Source organism: Lolium perenne, chromosome 5 (genome assembly GCF_019359855.2).
Source record: "Lolium perenne isolate Kyuss_39 chromosome 5, Kyuss_2.0, whole genome shotgun sequence".
NCBI lineage: Eukaryota > Viridiplantae > Streptophyta > Magnoliopsida > Poales > Poaceae > Lolium > Lolium perenne.
The window spans coordinates 163,674,476-163,692,466 of NC_067248.2; the positions used below are offsets into that span (position 1 = coordinate 163,674,476).

The 17,991-nt window shown below is 41.4% G+C and overlaps 2 long non-coding RNA genes across 7 annotated transcripts; both read right to left on the reverse strand.

Annotated features, from left to right (window-relative positions):
* Positions 1-1,246: 1,246 nt before the first annotated feature.
* LOC139831051 (uncharacterized) lies at positions 1,247-7,358 on the reverse strand. Its single transcript, XR_011745193.1, has 2 exons — positions 6,751-7,358; positions 1,247-1,465 (listed from the first exon to the last, which is right to left on the reverse strand). It is a non-coding gene; the product is annotated as an uncharacterized lncRNA (long non-coding RNA).
* Positions 7,359-8,283: 925 nt separating this feature from the next.
* LOC127300467 (uncharacterized) lies at positions 8,284-15,591 on the reverse strand. 6 transcript variants are annotated; one of them, XR_007851275.2, is made up of 8 exons: positions 15,497-15,591; positions 15,307-15,397; positions 15,036-15,160; positions 14,780-14,910; positions 14,145-14,183; positions 13,538-13,729; positions 11,152-13,434; positions 8,284-11,051 (listed from the first exon to the last, which is right to left on the reverse strand). It is a non-coding gene; the product is annotated as an uncharacterized lncRNA (long non-coding RNA). The 6 variants fall into 6 exon arrangements; XR_011745195.1 differs by having other exon boundaries at positions 11,152-13,400; positions 13,494-13,729; XR_007851274.2 differs by having other exon boundaries at positions 11,152-13,729; positions 15,053-15,160.
* Positions 15,592-17,991: the final 2,400 nt, after the last annotated feature.

A 17,991-nucleotide genomic window follows, 5' to 3' on the forward strand; every position in this document is an offset into this window, starting at 1 on the left:
ACTCGGTGACCTCTTATCTTTTACACGTGACATTGTGGTCTTCGTTCTCGGTACTTGTTGGCTGCTGGCAGGATCGGTGCTCCACGGCCCGGAGCGGGAGGGCAGGCGGCCCTTCCCAGCAACAACTTGGTGGTACGAGATGACGATGTCCGGTGGCTTCACAAGGAGGCGGGGTCTCAACTTTAGTCAGTTGTTTCGGTTGTATTGTGGAGGGTGTGGCATCTCCTGTACTTTCATTTTATTTTTGTGGTATGCTTTGTAAGAGGTTTCCCTCTCTACCTTGTATTGGTTTGGCCGTGTGTGGCTTTATTTATAAAGCGGGGCGAAAGCCTATTTGGAGGAGCAAGGAACTCATAGGAAACAAGGAATGTAGCAGTTTTCATTGTTGTGACAAAGACATAACATGCAGTAGTTTCCCTCCACAGCTTTATTTTTTACATAGTATAATTGCCCGTGTGTTGCTACGGGTCCTCAAATTTTATTTCTCAATGCATATATATAATTCACAACTCACTATAAAAATTCAAAACAAATCAATGATATCATAACGTACTACAGCATAGTAATATCAAATGCAATGACAAGATAACATTGTTATGTATCTGCGTGGTTCCAAGTTCTAGGTCTTCTTATTACTCTTCCGTGGTAAGTCCCATATATGTGTTCTGGACCATCATAAATCTCAACTCAAGAACCTCTCCTTTTGGACGTATTATTATCCCACAAAAGTGTGTGCTGCAAACACGGGTATAGCTAAAGGAATACTTCTTTTTGATTAGTCCTAACAACACTTTAATAGTCCTAACAACACTTTAGTAAATATCCGGAGACAACTCTAGATCGTAGCCTTCTATGTCAACCATATAAAATGGGGCTTAACAAATCTTCAATAATGGCTTGGGTAAAACCTCCGTGTAGCTTAAAAAGAGGATGACCATGGAAACCAAGAAAACTGGTGCGAACAGAGGATAATATCGTTGCCAACTCCTAATATAAATTCAACTATTAGAGTCAACAATTTAAATAACTGCATAAATATATAAAACTCTTTTGACATCACAGTTTCGATTTGTAGAGAGAAGGCTGCCAGTGTGGAGAACCCTTCCCCAAACTTCAATTTTTTAACTGTCGTCCACTAAATGAGCAACAACCTTCACCCATTTTGCTACACCACTGTATATTCAGATCTCTCTCCCTCTTGGAAAATTCTCCCATTCAAGTCCTAACTAAATTTCTGGAAATAGAATTCGGAAGCCAAATTTAACTTTGTAAACCGCGCAATAATAAGTAAAAATAAAACAAGATGAATATTGAAGCTTGGAAATCACAAATTACATAACATGATCCTAAGTCAGCAAATAATAAATGGACAAGTATTATACGAAAGCTCCAAGAACCTAAGTTGCTCTTGAATGCACAACCCGGAGTTGGGTTTAGCTAAGAAGGTCCCAAAACTTGCACTTACCTGTAAGAAAAAATAAAATAAAGAAACAACTTAGTGACACTAACTCGAAACAAATGTACACATGAGGCTATCGCTTGAGACAATAAACAGAAAAATCGTTGTGATTTCTTCCATTCTAGATTGTGATAACTCAGGCATCAGCGCACAAGCAATCTGATGCTAGTATTATATGATAGAACAAAGAATATATAAGATCGGTGATTGTATATTTTCATAACACTTATAGATTGATCAGGCTAACCAACATCGCTCAAGGCTCTCTTTTGTGTCATGTTCATCTTTTGATACACGCTTCATTGGTCTCTAGCTTTGTCTGACATTGCAAATTACGTTCTAGCTTCCAATATCTACACCAAGCCACCATGTTAACCAGAACCTGATAAGTTTTGCTAGCAAACAACATATATGAGATAGCAGTTTATTTTATGGACAGCATATGTGAAATTAAAAGGTAATCATGACTTGGAATTTCCAGGAAAACAAATCGATGAGACAAAAAAGAAGAATCTTAAACTTTGAATGTTGATTACTTAAATCATTCTTGTGATAAAGTAAGTGTGAGAGGAGAGCCAACACATATGACTGAATTGCAGCTATCCTAAAATTTCCAAAAATATCAGTAATGAATATGATTTAACCTAAGCTAGCAAGATACCTACCCATCCAATAGCAATTACCAAGAAAAATATGCAGCATACAAATTTCATCTGAAAAATATAGGGCAGAGAACCTATTGATGGCTTGCCGATTCCCAGAATGACTTAACAGATGGATCAGATATAAATATCGAAACAATGCACTTGGAAAAACACCCGCGGGAGAATTTAAACAACCATCCACCATAATAACAAGGAAAACTTAAAATATTCGACAAAGCTACGATTATTTCTATAGAACCCATGTTATGCCTAGAAGATGCAAGGGAAAATTCATGAAGCTATTCGGTGGACTTTCTTAGGTTGACTTAACATAAGGATCTGATAGAATTACTGTGACAACGCATTTTGAAGATCCCCACAGTAAAACTGCAAGTTCCAATTTGAACCATCATCCAGCGTAATAGTAAGTTACAATTTGGAATATGATACAAAGGTATGATCATTTCAGCAGAACCACGATATGCCTACAATTTATGAAGCTACATGGTAAAAGCACACCCCACATGTTCAGCGGCTGTATACCTTGATATAATACTAATTTTAAATAACTCAATCCCTGCAATATAACAAACTCTATATAATAACGCTACCACTTCAGATCAAAAGATTCATGAAGCAAACAATTTCACATCAAGGTACCATATGTGCAAAAACAGAGAAAATCAAGCCATGCCGACTAAGGAGCTCCTCGACATCACTACAAATATATAAATAGATCATTTTATCATTCAGTTGCTAGAATAAACAACAAAGGAGCTCCAAAATTTAGCTAGTAAAGTAATACCCTCAATTCTTGTACATATGAATATATATATCTTACTGGACTACAGTCAGCTACTTCACAAAACCTAGTGATGTTAGACTAACATATGTATAAAACTAGTTGAATGGCCGTGCGTTGCTATGGTCAATCTTTTTTACCCGTGACATATACATATATAACGCTAAAAACCTTATGATTTCGGCATGCTTGAAATACTCTGTCATCTTAATTCACACATGATTATTGAATCTTTTGTGGATTTTTTTCTCCTTTTTCCCAATGGGCAGAACAATGCAATTTCATTTACTTGTGTTACCATCTTATCTTATCTTCTTAACATCAAACGGTGCAAGATGGGAAGCATTTGCTCCCTTTGGCAAATGAAAGGCACAATATATTAAGTTATACCCATTTTAATCAAAAACGTTTGCATATCGGAGTAATTTCTCATTCCAACCATGCACTGCACTGGTGTCGTAATAATGCCATATCAAGTGAGTAGTAGTCCATTTCAGTTAGATTTGCACAAAATCTTTAATAGTTGGCAAAGAGCATCTTCACCGGCGCTCCCAAATAGGCGCCGACGGGTTTGTCATCGATACCATACTCCTAATTGTGCTCCCATATACTCCGACACAATGATTTCTAATCATAGACCCAAACAGACTGATTTGAAGGTTCAAAATGATTTGATAAAATAAAAATAGAAGAACTACAAGGTGGATTTAGCAGGGAAATAATTAACAATCTGCATAAGTAGGACATATATATTCTTACAATGGAAACATGGAGTATGAAAACGTACCTACTAACCTTTGTATTTAGGTATAAAGCAGTTGCCATCTCTCAAGTAAGTGGACATTGTTTCACCTTAGTAATCTTGCACACACATTGCATGCCCCAACTAATACACAGATTAAAATCACATTACATTTCTACTAATGATACATGTCAAGGCACCAGCAATATCTTTGTCAAGTTCATGCCCTCAAAACAGTTTTCCAACAAATGTTTGAGGACGACAACTTAAAGGTCAAAGACCTCACATAAGTATCTGAATGGAAAGATTTGACTGAATTTTCCAACCAATAATAATTTACAATATCATAAATATATGGTAGAATATTCTTTAGCAAAAAGATATTTGGAAAATTACAAGTAATGCACAAGATTGCAGGATGACCTAAAAAACATGAGAAGAAGATAACTTACAAAATAGTTAATTCAACTATTTACTTCCTTTTCCTGGTAAAAAACTTCCTTTTGTAATGTCTTGAAGCTGTATACATATGTGTTATACAACAATAATAAATTTTGCAAGACTCTTCCTTTTCTCAGAGATGTCAGACGAAATATTCTGAACTTTTATCCCTAAAATTGATAATAGCTTTAAATCAAAACACGTTAATCTTAAGGGCAAATAAAGGCAAAATCTGCTTAAACATTTTCAGGTATGGACAAGCATTGAGAAAAATTACCACATCAATAACCTCAAACTGAATGAAGCTACCCATGTGTTAGCCACATAATTTTATCCTCGACCGGTAGCGTGTTATCTTCTCCGTCCCCGACCTACGCAGCATCGTGACTTCCGGTGGCCTCGGGCGAGGAATGGTGTATTCAGCAAGGATGTCGTCAGCTGCATCGATCAACATTTGAAATTAATCCTAGAAATAAAACCAGATGAGATTGAGCGAGAAAATCTTAACATGATCCACGTAGACCTTCACAAGTGAGCCGACGGCAGGAAATTGATGTGTTCGTTGCGGGAAGCAGCCATGTCTTCATGTCTTCACTTGTGCCTCCCACCCGCCATGTCTTCACTTCGACGGGCAACTTCCGTCAGTTCCCCTCACGCTGGTTAGCATGTCACCAAGTGCTATCTCCCCACCCGTCTTGGTCGTCTCCGTTAGAAACATTGGCTTCCACTTGAGCTTCGCCTCCTAATCCGCCCTTGGATGCTCGTCGTGGCACGGCCAGCCACCAGAGCGATCACGAGCATGGCGTCTAAACATAGGCATGTTTTCTCCCAAGCGTCTCAAGAGGAGGGGCACCTGAGTGTTGGAGGCCCATCCGGCGATGGACAGCGAGGAGGGCCTCGACGGGTTAGGCCTTGCCGAGTTCGGCGACCATAGGGATAAGATCGTCGGGAGAGGCGGTAGGGATGCAGTGGGAGATGCAACGCATGTCCAGCACCAGTAGCATCGGCAGCACCGTGCGCGCCACCGACACCCCATCCTCCTCCTTCTCCCTACCGCCTGCACCTATGAGGTTGGTTCACTCCGGAAAAAATATCATTTTGTTCATGTTCTAGGGAATCCGGTACCTCTGTATCTTCTGCATAGGTGTTGGTCACGTACCAAGGGTCTCAACAGACTCTGGAAAATCTTCCACACCTCCGACTTGATCCGGCGAGAGAACGACATCGGCACGATCCGGCGAGAGAACGTCGCCTTCGTGAAACTCGCCCGAGTTTTTGTCATCATCGATATACTTCAGGCGTGCCGGCCAGTCCGACGGCCCTCCCTTGCTTGCCTTGGAGATGAGGTATGTCTGTTTTTTTTCCAGAGATGATCAGATGATAGGTGTGTTATGTATACCATCTCTTTTGTGTATAGCATCTCCTATCACTATCAAAATGATCGTTGACATGCACGAAGTATAAAATATGTTGACATCTTCTCTGTTTAGGAAACTGGTCGTTGGGCATGCCATGATATACGCGTACATAAAATTTGGTAGCATATCTTTAGTTTAGAAATTCCATCTTTTAAATTCCATCTTTTGTTGCACGCTCATAAACGAAATTTATGGAGAGGAGAACTCTAGCGTTGATGGTCCCCGCAAAAAATAACTCTAGCTCGGACGGAGGGAGTATGTAATTAATTGCACATAATTTCCTGATTTTTAGGTTATGCGGTGATTTTTTCAAAACTTGCCTTTTCTTCATGGGATCTGTGTGTCGTCGGTTGAAGATCGGACGGACCGGATAAAGACAAAATGCAAAGTGCAAACTGCAAAGTGCAAAGTGGAACCTGTGTGTCGTCGGATGTAGATCAATCGAGGCAAGAAATTAGGATTTGTTTGCTAAGCAGGTCATCACGCGAGGCAACTCGTAATGCTGCGAGGTAGGACGTTGTACGATACTATGATTGAATGCAATATTCCTAAAAACAAATATATTTTTTTCAGGTAAGGAATTCCTAAGGAAACCAAGTAAGGAAATGCCCGTGATTTTGTTTCCTAATTATTTGTATCGTGATTGATTGACAACATGAGCGCTAAAGATGTTTCCTTATTAATTTGCATGTCAGATTGTTTCCTTATTAATTCGCCTGTCAGATTTGGGGTGTGACAACAAATAATTACCATAATTATTCTGTGTTGACAACAGCCAGAGATATCGTGACTGATTTTTATACCATACTTAATTTGTGCGTGGAGATATTTGGGGTGTAACTTGATCGGACGAAGCTGAGATAGGGAGAATAGATTAGAGGGTCTAGATTGTTTTAATGACGACCACCAAAGTACGTTGAGTGTCAAACGACCAACTCCCATTTAATAGTAAAGATTCTAAAAATTGATGTAATGTAGAAACAAATCTCACATGCCAATCCATGTGATCATAAAGTGATAAGAGCAAAGACAATTTTTATAGAAGATAATAAACTGTAAGTGTGTAACTGCAGATTCATGTTTAGATGCTTGATGTAGCTAGTTATTTAAATAACCATATCCCACGCTTAAATTGTGGAACAAACTATCTGGAAGAGGATTATGATCCCAACAACTAAATTAAAAGGCTATTATTAACCTTCCTACAAGAAAAAAACAAGATGTCCTAGGACAAATGATTGCACCTGCTACTTGCCCCTTCAATACCGGTTGTGTCTCGACAATTGTCCTCTGAGCGTCTTTGCCATCCTTTATCTTTCGTCCATCGACTTCTGCTGCTCCCATTCCATGTCTCACCAAACTCTCTAGCTGAAAACCTTCTGGCACGCGCATAGTCTCGGTTTAGGTTTTGGTGTCATCTGACAGGAAAGTTGTTCTTACTATGACTATGAATTATTTACATTTTGCATTATGTCAACACCACATATTCTGTCTTTTCTAAAATAACTTTGGATTTTACTTAGGAAGTAGGAGCTTTCCTATATCTAACCTTCAGTCATGTAAACGACAAATAAATGATACTAGCATGTAATGGCGCGGCGGCACGCCGCGCCCACTTTGTAACTGCGAGTTGAAAAGCGGAGAATATTTCATGGTATGTGAGGGGTGGCATCCCCTTTTCATTGGCTTCAAAACTCCAAGCTATATATTCCTCGCACCTCTATGTTGTTGTGCAGACTAAAATGTGTGAAGAATGTGCATGTCACTTGCAACCTTGCTGGACAAAGAAAACTCTTATTATAGGAAGGCAAAGACAGAATATGTTATTTCTATATCTACAATACCTACCCAGATGATCTGGTCATACAGCTGCAGTTTCTAAGTAGAAAACATTACCTGAAGTTTAATTTAACACGTCTAAATAAAAGAAATCTAATATGCATTAGAACACCTTACAAATTCTTGATCCAAAAAACATTCTGAACAAAGTATGTAGTCATGCTTGCAACCAATGACTTACGGATATACACTTTGGGAAGCATAAACTCTATATGGAAGCATATAACTCTGCTTGTGGGGAAGCATATAACTATTTATGTATCGTGAGAACAAAAGGACAGAGATTTGGTGCACATGAGCACCAGTGATCCCTTTTCAGAAAAGTAATTAAAAATCATATTTTTAAGTTTTAGAAAAATCTGAAAATAAATCATGATGTAGTCAGTATTGTATCCCACAAACGTGTAAATTTTCAACTGAAAATAATATGTATTTTAGGCTGCACAAAAATAACAAATATGTAGATCTGAGTATAGCGATTCAAATCTCCAAAAAAATTCAGAATTTGTCATTTTTGTGTAGCTCAGAAAACAAAGCATTTGTAATTGAGATTTTATACGTTAGTGGAATACATCATTGACTACTTTTAGAATTTTTCTACATAATTTTTTGAAATATATAAATATAATTTTCGAATTTTGTAATACACTGAGAGCACTGGTGCCCCTGATCCAAAAGAGCTTTTCGGAGAACAAAATTTCAATATAAAAGAAAATTCCAAATATAAGAATCTCCTTATAACTCCCAACACCATATTGTGTAATAAGCCAGGTAGTTTATATAAATATGAAAACTGATGATTGAGTACTGTCAATTCAAGAAAGGTCAGACCATCCAGTTATATTGCAAATCGACAAAGAGCTCTATTTGTTAAAAGTGGCATACTTGCAGGTTGCAGCTATTGCCTCCAAATGTGAAGAAACATACGAACTCGGCCAGAACGAAACCAACCAACCAATAAAAAGAGTCGAAACTATAGCCAACCAGCATCATGTTTACATGTATGAATCATGAAAATGAAGAAATAGAAATATTGGCAATGCATAATCCAAGGAGCAACAACACAATGAGGTGTGGGCCAAAAACATACAACACAGAAGTTCCATTGTACATCTAGAAAGCAAGAAATGGATCTAATAATAAGAAACCTAAGTGCACACTATCATCCCTTTGCCTGAACCAGCGCTTCATCACACTATCAACATGATCTCTCATTATATTACAAAGTCAACAAATAATCTCCCAAACCTGGCCATGTACAATGATAACATTTCAACTCATACCGACATATGTTGCAAGGATGCCACCTTCAGAAAGCAAGCAACTACAGGATTTTGCATTCACCTAAATCTGAATATAGGCTTCCTCCAAGCACAAGATCACAATTGAAATTTCTGTCTTTGACCCCCATTTCCCCTGCTCTAAGTGACAACTTGTATGGGCTGGAGTTGGAGAACCACACCTTAGTCCATGACAGCAGCTGTGGCGCGGCAGCCGCCGGTGGCAAGGAGACATGTGTATGCAAAGGCGCCTGGATCGCAGGTGGAACAGGAGGAAGAGAAAACTGAACAGAGCGCGGCCCCGACTCTGCTCACAACCTGTGCCACAAACACAGCACTACCGGAAGGGCTAGACCGCCCACCACGATTGTGAGACGCAATAGCAGCTATGTTCGTAGTGGACCACCCACCACATACGCTTGACTATATTTTGAGAACACTAACATATTAATCATGCTATGGACAACGAAAGACCCTGGACATAAACTGGTATGTGGGAGAACTCCTTTATTTCTGGATACAACCAGTAATGCAAGCCTTATGTTCAGGACAAACATTTTAGCATCCCTGGTTATTTCATCAAAGATTACAAATAGCAATAGAGATAGTACCTGGTGACCAAGTACTTGCAAGGAAACTTGAGAAAGGAAGACAAACTAAAATGCAAACGAAACTTAGATCAAAATATAGATTTGACCCAAGAACTTTTAAGCTCGTGTATCATCCACTGCATCAAATCGATTAGTAAACCTAGTTGTCAAATTCTTACCTTTCTCTGATAGCAGCAAGACCAAGAACAGGAATTGTTATATACCATCTGGTCACAGAAATTTCTTTCAAAAAAAATATGGTTAAATAAATCATAAACTCAGGAGTATGCACCAGAAACTACAAACTCCCATCACTGACATCGCAAAATAAAAACCTTATATTAGCTGAACTGAAGAAGACTGGTGTATGAGCAAAAGGAAAAAAAGCAGTCAACCGAACAGCTAATCCAGTGATGCATTTACCTGCTGCACCTTCTTTCATGCATCTATATAGTGACAGGAAAGAGTTCATATTTTCACAAAAAAGAGTTCAGATTCGCTGAACTTTCAATAATGTACTCCTGATATCTCATACACACGTCGAATGTGAGAAATAATTAACAGCTAATTTGGAAGGTCGATTATCCTAGTGAAACACCTCTGGATAGCTTTGAATCGCGGAAATTTTCTTTTGCTGGAGTATTGTATGCATGACCACATCAGGAGTCCAAGAATCAATGAAATACCGCTACTGCAGCATGGCAAAGCCATCATGACCAACCAAAGAAATCTTTGTGTGAGTACTCAGCTCACTCTACACAATTTTTTTTGGCGCAATTGTAAAGGTAAGGAGGAAAAAATATACAGTAGCTATCAAGAGAAAATTTTATCCTAGATTTAAATTTCAAAGCAAACATAGTATTCTTAATGCCAAGTACCAGGCTTCTAATTCTTTATTTAGCTTTGATTGACGACTGGACCCTCGAAATAAAGCTTTATAAAGTATTTCTTAGAAGGCTATGATAACACACTGTTCACGTAAAACTCACTTATCATGGTATTGATTCTTTTTCTGTACAGTAACCTTATCTCAGCCATATTGAATTAATGTAAAGACTATGTATACTATGAAAAAACTTCAGTATATTCTGGACAGATTCTTAACAGAAGTGCACTGGACATGAAAACTTTGAATCTATTTATCTCAAATAGGATAATACACAATGACACATCCCGGCAACATATGAAAGCTTACAGAGATACCTTCAACTCAAGTAAGAACTCATCATTTTCCTAGAAAATAAATATAAATTCATCACTGAAACTGAAGTCGAGATAAATAGGTAAATCAAATAACCGCACAAATCACTGATGAAAGGGTCAGTATCTACATATAAGTTATGTGAGTAATTTAAATGTACACATGGTAGGCTGACGACCATCAGACAAAAACATAGGCCCACATAATTTATACTACGCCATTTACACTCGATGATCTTTACCTACCCAGGAAACCTGAAAGATGACATAGTGCATTCTTCATTGGCCTAAAAAAGAACAACTACATATCAAATTCATCATGCGTGCCCCAAAAAGAAAGTAAAGATGCACATATGCAGCCACCCCTGAGCTACTGCCACATGGAAGGAGATCACAATCGACATGCTTAAGTAATCATTGGCGGAGGAACTCACTCAATATTGCAGGCATTTCAGTGAGCACCATGTGGGCATATGAAATCACCATACTGTTCTTAGCCCGGTGCCATCAGTTGCGTGTACCCAAGAATCTCACTAAAAATCAAAAACTCCCAAAGCAGAGATAGAAAGCCCATGACCTTACGCCTGCCATGAGATCATCTCACCAGTTCTTCCTTCGTCTCCTCCCATGTATGTGCTGCAAAATCAACAAAAAAAGAAATATGATCAGCAAATAGCATGACTCGTACGGAAAGGAAAGAATAGGGACATCGAAGAACAGAAGATAGTGAACATACCCGACAGGAGCAATGAGGGGTGGCGAGGGGCTCCCGGTCTATACAACCTGCGAGCAAGAACAAGAAATATACCAAATCCAAAACATCAACCAGATCAAATTAGCTTTGGTAGCATCCGGCACCAAAGTACAGACCGCCCCCAGTTTCATGCTTCCAGTCTTCCAGACCACAACAGAGGGAGTCTGTCAGAGCTGGGCGAAGCAACATGGCGAACCAGAGTGGAAGAGAAGTAGGCGGAGGCGGTTCCTGTTTCTCAATGGTTCACCGTGGTGTTCAATCTTTGTACTTCCAGGTCAAGGTCTAAGCATGGTTTTAAAAAGGCACAAAAAATGATTATAGTTTCCAGTCTGGTGTAGAATTCAGAATCAACTGAGTAATTGTGAATCAACAGATGTAGTTTCATATAGAAAAATGCTCCTCCAACACCACTAAACTATATGGGATGACCTCCTAATCAATTGAAGCACCAAAGTTGGAACAGCCGTTTACAGATAATAAATGCAACAGCATGGCCACTACAAAATAAAAAAATCGAATCCTACAAATAAAATGCATTTCCTAGTAAATTGTCCAAGCACCAATGGTCAAACGAACCAGAACTAACATACGTCAATCATCATAGAGATGCAAGTGCGGTAAAATCAAAGAAAGATGAGAAAGAGGAGCAAGACCTGACAGGAAACCAGGATTAGCATGGCCCGTGGGACAAACCGCCGGTCGCAGGCAATATATGGAGAATATTTCTAGGTAAGACAGAATCGTAACCGGTGTGGCAAGGAAAGAGAATCGCAAAGAAAAAAGGCTAGGAACAAGAGGAAGGGGGCGACCCATCGAAGTGCGTCTTTGTCTCTCCCGTACCATACGAACATGGCGGCGAAGGCGACGACCGGCCCCGGCGACGAAGCCCCAGCATCCCTCTCCGCCCTCCCTCCTCATCCCTATCCGCCATCCCTCCGCGTCCCTCTCCGCCCCTCTCTCCGCGTCCCTCTGCTTGGACGACCACGGACCGCGGAGGCGCATCCCGGCGACTCGGGTCTGTCACCTAATAACCGGTTGGTGCAGCGGCGACGGGGCGGCACCACGACGACCTCGCCGGCCATGAGGGAGTATTGTTTCTAAAAGCGGGAGCAAAGTTGGAGGAGGGCATACCCACACATCAAATCCTCGACCGTCTCCTGGCTTCCCCCGCCTGCAAATCGTCGTGGCAGCCGGGCTCCTCGAGCTGTACTGGGCCGCTTGGAAGCACCACCACCTCGTCCGCATCCTCTCCGCCAAGCATAGCAATCCGGAAAGCCCGTATTGCCAGAATTGATCCGGTCTTCCGCAGCTTCCGACCACCCCCCGCCTCGCCACCTCCCCGACACGCTCGTCGTGAGCTTCTGGTTCTCCTGGAGCCCTTTCCTCCCCTCTCTGTCGCTCTGTAGCGCCGCGCCGCCATGTGCCCCGTCCGCCACCGCCACGACACTGCTGTCGCCGCACCGTTTGCCGGCGGCACCGCCACCAAATTGCTGAGCGTGAGCCCACGCGCCCAACACGCTACGACGCGGAGCGCGAGAGAGGACGCAGGGGGAGAACTCGAGCCCTCTAGAAATTTTTGGCAGCTGAGTTAGGAGAAGAAGGAGGCGAGTCGCCGAGAGGTTTCCACACATCAGTCAAAGCGGTGTATGATGATCTATCATGGCCCATAGTAATGATAGCCACCGCTGTCCTAACCAGGTCATGACTACGGCCACACCAGAAAAGCACCAAGGCAGCCCATCAGTGAATCCCAACTTCGGGAGCACACGAACCAAACTTTTCCAAATCGCTGTAGAGCCCCAAGAAGTACACAAAGAAGAAATATGGACAGGCAAATTAAGCAGGATTACACGTGTGAGTAAAACAGGTACCTAGAAAATAAACTCAAAATTATGAGAAAAATCGAAGCTGTTCACGTTTAGTATAGTAGTTATATATCTATCCTATTGGGCTTTACTTATGTGCATGTGCTATGCTCTGCTACAGACAACCATCCACAATTTGAACATATTTTTTCACAAGAACCATGCAGTTTATAAAAGAAAAAAAAGTTACTCACAAACAGTAGCTACCTATTGGTCGTCCGCGAAGGTTGTGTCGTCAGACCCTCGGGTGAAAGGGCCTAGCTAAATCTGTGTACCTTGTTCCCGCAGCTGCGCCTGCTGGCCGGAAATGCCCAGCAACCTCGGCGACCACCTCCATGCCGAGGTCCACCCCTATCAGATCAGATGCTGCAGAGACCGCTCAAAATCAGGCATCCGCCCCCTACAACCAGATCAAATCATCCAACCCGAAATTGAATCAGAGCCATGGCCGTACGTAACTTCATGAGGGCCAGGGCGTACGCGGAGGAGTCGTCCTAGGTGACCTGGAGGGCGGGTGCGTGGTGGATACGCAGGACGGGGTGGATTCCGACGGAGCCGCGACGCGCCAAGGCTACGTGCGAGCGCTAGGATGCTGCGGTGGTGGGTGAGAAGGATGACGTCGTCGCCGTGGCCGCAGAGGCGGCGGACAGAACCGCGGGCGAGGAAGTGGCGGTGGTGTGCATCTTTGGCTGCCTCTGATGTGGGGAACGATGCGAGAGAGCGGGCGTGAATTGAGGGTGGAGGACGATGGAGGAAAGGAACGACGTATCACATGACGGTGGAAGGGTAAAATGGTCAGATGAAAATATGTAGGACAAAATCTTCGACTGGAGGAAATAGAACCAGTTCCTCCTTTTTAGATAGTAGAGATAGAGATAGAGATGGAAAGAATAAACACCACCAAGCATTTGCATCAGTTTCAGGTGACAAGCTTCCAATATATATCTTTTTTAGATACAGAAGTAGCAACTTGCAAAAAAAACTGTATATGATGCTAAGCCTGGTAACTATAGTCTAAAAGAGAAATAGACTTTATTTGGTGACTGGAGCCTATAGATATCATACACATGTACATACAAAGGTACGGGAAATGGAACCAAGTTCTCTAACCTTTGTCTAACTTTCACCTGCTGGACCAACCGCCAATATCTGTGAAACCATGAAATGCTTTAATTTGTAAGGAAGAAAATTAATGCAGAATGCATATTAATAAATTATAAGTAAGGCATTATTGTCGCGACGTATGAACTAAATTACAAGCTTACTGGCATCGATTATATCATCAACTGTGTCCAATGTTTTGCTAGGGAAGGTGTTATTGTCCCGGTTTATGAACTAAAATTTGTTGCTATTTTATCTTATTTTGGTCAAATATGATATTACAGAAAGGTAGCTTTTGCTTTTTTCAGTAGATATGCATATGCTCTCATACTATTACAGCAGAAAAGTTACATGGTTTTCGTCTAGAACCCAGTGTATTTAGACTGCCACATAGCTGCCTCGTTTGTATATGGCGAACATATTCTTGCATTGACCTTTAAATGCACTAATTTTAGTCAGCCACCTAGAAACTGAAGATGGCAAGTATGTTTGAAGAATCACCAAAACCTCATTACTTAGAATCGCTGACTAAACTCTTAGTTTGAAAACTGCAACCTTCTCAAAACATTGTGCTGAACCATAAATAGGCCCATCGAAAATCATACACATGTCAAAATCTAGCCACCATAAGAGCATTGGTATACCTGTGGTGTAAGACGGCTTGGGTGTCATCTTCTTGATGCCAAGGGTGACAGGTAACTCAAAGGCTGATGGTTCACTTCCCGCTTGGTCCTCCGCGCCACCGCCACGCTGCATCATGCGAGTTGCAGTAAACCTGATCAGATGATTTCAGTTTAGTTCATCCATCAGCGATAAAAAGATCAGCTACAACTCTCTCGACTTATAACCACGCTCCCCACTCAACCACTCCACGTACACATGACAACGAACACGCCTTACACAAACAAACTTTCAACCTGGTCTTAAACGGTAGTTTTATGGCGACTTTCTGAGCTCCCATATCGCCTTGCAATGCTCTTGCTTAGGCTCTGGTTCCAAAATGGCAACCCACATCATCTCCCTATCTGCAAAAAATTGACACAACAAATCATCACACATCATGTAGGCAAAGAAAATCCTACCAAATGTACAGTTGTAGGAGCGAGCCATAGACAACTATGCTTTCTGGAAATCAACATTATTCAAAGAAAAAAATTGACAAGTGAAGAACCTTGTATCATAGTTGAACAAAATAATATGACCATCTGTATGTTCTCCTCAAATGTAGCTTGGAGATGTGTGTAGAAATATATGAAAACGGTCTGCATGTGATTCACGTGATTGAGAAGTAATTGAGGACAATGCGCACAAAAAAGAGAGAAGTAATTGAGGACATGCAAGATTATGAACATGAAATTAACCTCTATGGATCAGCATGGAAAGTCGCCCGGACTGAGTCGCAATTCAATAGCGCTTCCTGTAGGCTGGGGAGCGGACGACATCAGCATTGGGAAGGTGATACGTCCAATTTGCATCACTATTTTATATCATAATTTGCTGTTATTCATTGATATATTTCATATTGGGACACAATACTTATGTTATTTCATCTATTTTGCATGTTTCATCATTATTGGAGGATCAAGCACCGGAGCCAGGATTCTGCTGGAAAAAGCACCGTCAGAACGCAATATTTCGGAAGATCAACTGTGGGAGGAAATTATACCAAAAATCCTATTTTTCAAGATAACGGAGGAAGCCAGAAGGAGGGGCCAGGAGGACCCAGGGTGGGCCCACACCCTAGGGCGGCGCGGCCCATGCCCTGGCCGCGCCGCCATGTGGTCTGGGGGGCCCACGACCCCTTTCGCCTCCTTTTCTTCGCGAAACCCTTCGTCCCGAAGACCTAAGCCACAGAGGGTTCCTCACGAAGAGTTACAGCCGCCTCTGCGGGGCGGAGAACACCAGAGAGAAAAGAGCTCTCCGGCGGGCAGGAATCCGCCGGGGAAATTCCCTCCGGGAGGGGGAAATCGACGCCATCGTCACCGTCATCGAGCTGGACATCATCTCCATCACCATCATCATCTCCACCATCATCACCGCCATCTCCTCCGCAGCACCTCGTCACCGCCGTAGCAATTCGGATTTGATCTTGATTGTTTGATAGGGGAAACTCTCCCGGTATCGATTTCTACTTGTTGTTGATGCTATTGAGTGAAACCATTGAACCAAGTTTATGTTCAGATTGTTGTTCATCATCATATCACCTCTGATCATGTTCCATATGATGTCTCGTGAGTAGTTCGTTTAGTTCTTGAGGACATGGGTGAAGTCTAAATGTTAGTAGTGAACTATGGTTGAGTAATATTCAATGGTGTGATATTTAAGTTGTGGTGTTATTCTTCTAGTGGTGTCATGTGAACGTCGACTACATGACACTTCACCATTTATGGGCCTAGGGGAATGCATCTTGTATTCGTTTGCTAATTGCGGGGTTGCCGGAGTGACAGAAACCTAAACCCCCGTTGGTATATCGATGCAGGAGGGATCGCAGGATCTCAGAGTTTAAGGCTGTGGTTAGATTTATTCTTAATTACTTTCTTGTAGTTGCGGATGCTTGCAAGGGGTATAATCACAAGTATGTATTAGTCCTAGGAAGGGCGGTACATTAGCATAGGTTCACCCACACAACACTTATCATAACAATGAAGATTATTTAGCCGTATGTAGCGAAAGCACTAGACTAAAATCCCGTGTGTCCTCGAGAACGTTTGGTCATTATAAGTAAACAAACTGGCTTGTCCTTTGTGCTAAAAAGGATTGGGCCACTCGCTGCAATTGTTACTCTCGCACTTTACTTACTCGTACTTTATTCAACTGTTACATCAAAACCCCCTGAATACTTGTCTGTGAGCATTTACAGTGAATCCTTCATCGAAACTGCTTGTCAACACCTTCTGCTCCTCGTTGGGATCGACATTCTTACTTATCGAAGATACTACGATACACCCCTATACTTGTGGGTCATCAAGACTATTTTCTGGCGCCGTTGCCGGGGAGTGAAGCGCTATTGGTAAGTGGAATTGGTAAGGAAAACCTTTACTGTTGTGCTGATTTTATTTCTGCCTGCTGCCATAAGTCATCATGGAGAGATCTTCTCTTCAATTTTTATTTGGGAAATCTACTACTACTGCAACGGTAGTGGATGAGGCACCAGGTGAGGAAGTGATACCATATAAAATACCTACGAAAATTATTGAACGTGTTATGGATAACCGCTATGAAGGGGATGGAACTGTCCATCCCGGTGATCATTTACTGTTTTTGCATGAATTATGCGGGTTATTCAAATGTGCAGGTATTGCTATGGATGAAGTGAGGAAGAAACTATTCTCTTTATCGCTGTCTGGTAAGGCGGCGCATTGGTATAAATTACTGGATAATGGGGATTCTCTTGAATGGAATGATATTGTGCCCCGGTTTTATTCTAAGTTCTATCCTCCAAGTGAAATTCACAAGGATCGGAATCGCATATATAATTTTTGGCCTCATGATGGAGAGAGTATTGCCCAAGTTTGGGGGAGATTGAAGTCTTTAATGCTCAAATGCCCCATTCATGAGCTTCCTGGTAATGTTATTATTGATAATTTCTATACAAGACTTTCTTTTCAAGACAAGACCTTGCTGGATACTTCTTGTTCTGGATCATTTACACGCAACAAAGAAGAGTTTAAAAGGGACCTTCTTGATCGGATCCAAGAAAATACTGAAGGATGGGAGAACGACAAGGATAGAGAATCAGGTATAATTTATGATTATAAATGCATTGAAGCTTTTATGGATACTGATAAATTTCGTAATATGAGTGCTACATATGGTCTTGATTCTCAAGTTGCTGCAAATCTTTATAAAGCTTTTG